Below are 2,950 nucleotides of genomic sequence, written 5' to 3' on the forward strand. Positions count from 1 at the left end.
AGGAAAAAAATAGAATAAAATGCATTTGCAAATGTTTGTTCATTTTTTTCCTGTTGGCCTGCTCATGTCACGTCACGTCATGCCATACACCAAATATATAGACAAAAACCCGAATATGTTGGGTGTGGACATGTGTACTTCATGAATCCGTAACAGACTGCGGCTCCAGGCTCCAGCAAAACCGCGCAGTCAGCCGCCGCTTGGATTTTGCTGCGCGTCTATTCCTGCTATTATGGTATGGTTGATTGTAGCTGCCAAAAAAAATTACGAAAGTACCCATTTCTCACATTTAACATACAAAGTAAAAACTACATACACAGATGCCATGGTTACATAACTCGAAGTCAAGTTTATGCCGCCAAAACTAGAGCCCCTAAAGGGCAAAAACGTAGACATAGGCCTACTCTGTTCGCCATCCTATCCAGAAGGAAAACAACCGAGCATATACAGACTTCGGCTATATCTCTGCCTGCCAGCTATGGGTCTGTGCCGTGTCAATGCATAAACATAACGGTTAGAATACACGTGCACTCAAAATTTAGGGGCCGCTGGTTTGACAAGGAGATGATAAAAACACTTTCCTAAGACATTGTTGATCAAATAATTAAGTTTTTCTATGGTTTTAACCCATGGTTTTAACATCCTAAGCGGCACTAAAGGGTCAGTCAAAGATTACAAAAATTACAAGGAAATACTTTTTCTCTCGTCATGGTTTTGAGATATCTCTTTCTGGCATTTCTGCCTCCTCCCTAATATAATATAGCCTACGCGAAAGAATACAGAAAGAATACAGTGTTTGTGGTGATCACATGTACAAGATGCACGGTTGTTTATTTGTCATTATATCGTCAAATAATAGGCTACTGTATTTGTATTATTATAGCACAAAGTTATATAGTGCTTGATCCGGGATGTTGATGGGGCAGGTCTCTGTGAAGATGTGGCCACAACAGTCTCTGATTTCCGATGGCCAACATGAGTCCCATTTTATACAGACCAGACCTTTACGTCAAAGCTGGGCCAACAGGGCTCCAAAATGTATGAGCTATCAGATTATGTGACCCAAGTGGCAAGTTAAGCGCCAGAGGCTTTGTTGACCATGTGAAGCGGTTGCAGTTTGGTTGGGTTTAGGTACCGAAAGTAGGCCTACTTGGTTATGGTTAGGAAAACATCGTCATTTTGGTGTAGTCACAGAATCTGATAGGTCACCTGCTCTCTTTCCTCTCCTCTGAGCGATCACCATACCCTCTGCTTCCCTGCCTTGATCCCGGTCACCTCCCACCCTGCTCGTTTGTCCCTGAGTATATATGTTTGGTGTTTCTGTTCATTCCCTGTCCTGTCATTGTAGTGTGTATACACTCTGTTTTGTCGTATGAAGTGTGTACTACGAGTTGCTGCATGTTTGATGTTACCAGTTACCAGAGTTTTGTTCATGCCTGGTGTATTTTGGATTAATAAACCCTGGAACTAGACCTCTGCTCTCAGTCTCTCCTGCTTTGCGCACCCAGCGAACGTGACAGATGGATGTCTTTGATCTCGATCGCAACAGAGAGATGGTAGGCCTATATCAAAAAGAAAGAAAGAGGAAAAAGAAATGTCCATCCATCCATCGTCAACCGCTTATTCTGCGTGCAGGGTCGCGGGGGGAAAAGAAATGTGTGGTACGAAAAACTAAGAATTAAGTAAAAAATGTTGGCACAAGAGGTAGCTAAATGCGCCAAAATGAATTTATTACATACCTAAATGATTTATATATGCATTTATGTATAGGTGTATAGGCTATATTACATATATTATAAACAACAATGCCAGAGCGTCAGTTTGTGTTGAGAAGTGGTGGGGACATAAGAGCTCAGATTAGGGTCGTGATGATACACTTGGGTGTCAGACGTGACAATGCACGAGAAGATTTTTAGCACTATTTTGAAGAAATATGAAATGCTGAAATACATCAGCAGGGGATCTGGGGATCCTTCCTAGAAAATTGGAGTATTAAACGCTTAATTTCGTGAATTCTGGAGAAATTTTGTCCTCCAATTTACGGTGGAAATGTCTTAATTTATAGAAAGGGAAACCAAAAATTCAGCTGGCAGGTGACAATTCATAAATATAAAAATATAACATAATAAAATGCAGTAATCAGCAGCTTGTTTTTTGTTTTGTTTTTTGGATTAAGTTACTTTTTTTGGACAATGCACATTTGTTTGTTCTATTGCCTATTTAAATTGCATTGCATGTTTTCTTATTGTGCAAATAAATCTTTCTCAAAGCATTTTCATTTGTTGGTTTGGCTACATTTCTTGGTGCAAGTTATTTTTCAGAACATTTTTAACAAAAGCTTTCAAAAAAATTTGCCTCTTTGTCTCAAAGTCCCGGGCTGAATTTTAGTCCCAGTACACCCCTGTCTGCGAGGCAAAATTATTGTTGTTTTTTTTCTGTGGAGTCTGGTAGCTATCAAAAGTGCTATATAAGCTCTTTCTGGTTAAACAATAAGGACTTTATCTCTGTAGCGATACTTTCCATAATTTGTTGGTGATTGTTGGAACAGTGGAATGACTATCAATGACACACTCCAAAGACACACTCCGTTACTTACAGCTCTGTTAAAGTTTGACTTGATGAGAGTATATTTTCCTTAATATTAAGTAAATCATTTAATGTTATCCCTTGTAAAAGAAAGTTTATCATTGTTAAGTCAGCTAGTGTACACTTACTGAGATTCTCTAGAAGCATGAAGCTTGTTTATTAGAGTAATTGAGGGTATTATAATTTAACTTAGCCATAATACTACACTGACATGTTAGCCAGGTTTGGGAAATTAAGAGTAAGCTGCACTGATTTAATTGTGTGCAAATTTCATTTCACAGTTGTTAGTTGCTAATGGACCAAATCATTTCTAATATAGTTGTGACTGAGATGGCAGCTTTACTTAAACACACCATCTTTTTTT

The sequence above is a fragment of the Micropterus salmoides genome, unplaced genomic scaffold (genome assembly GCF_014851395.1).
Source record: "Micropterus salmoides isolate LMB-PRFRI ecotype aquatic unplaced genomic scaffold, ASM1485139v1 Ms_hic_scaffold_22, whole genome shotgun sequence".
Lineage (NCBI taxonomy): Eukaryota > Metazoa > Chordata > Actinopteri > Centrarchiformes > Centrarchidae > Micropterus > Micropterus salmoides.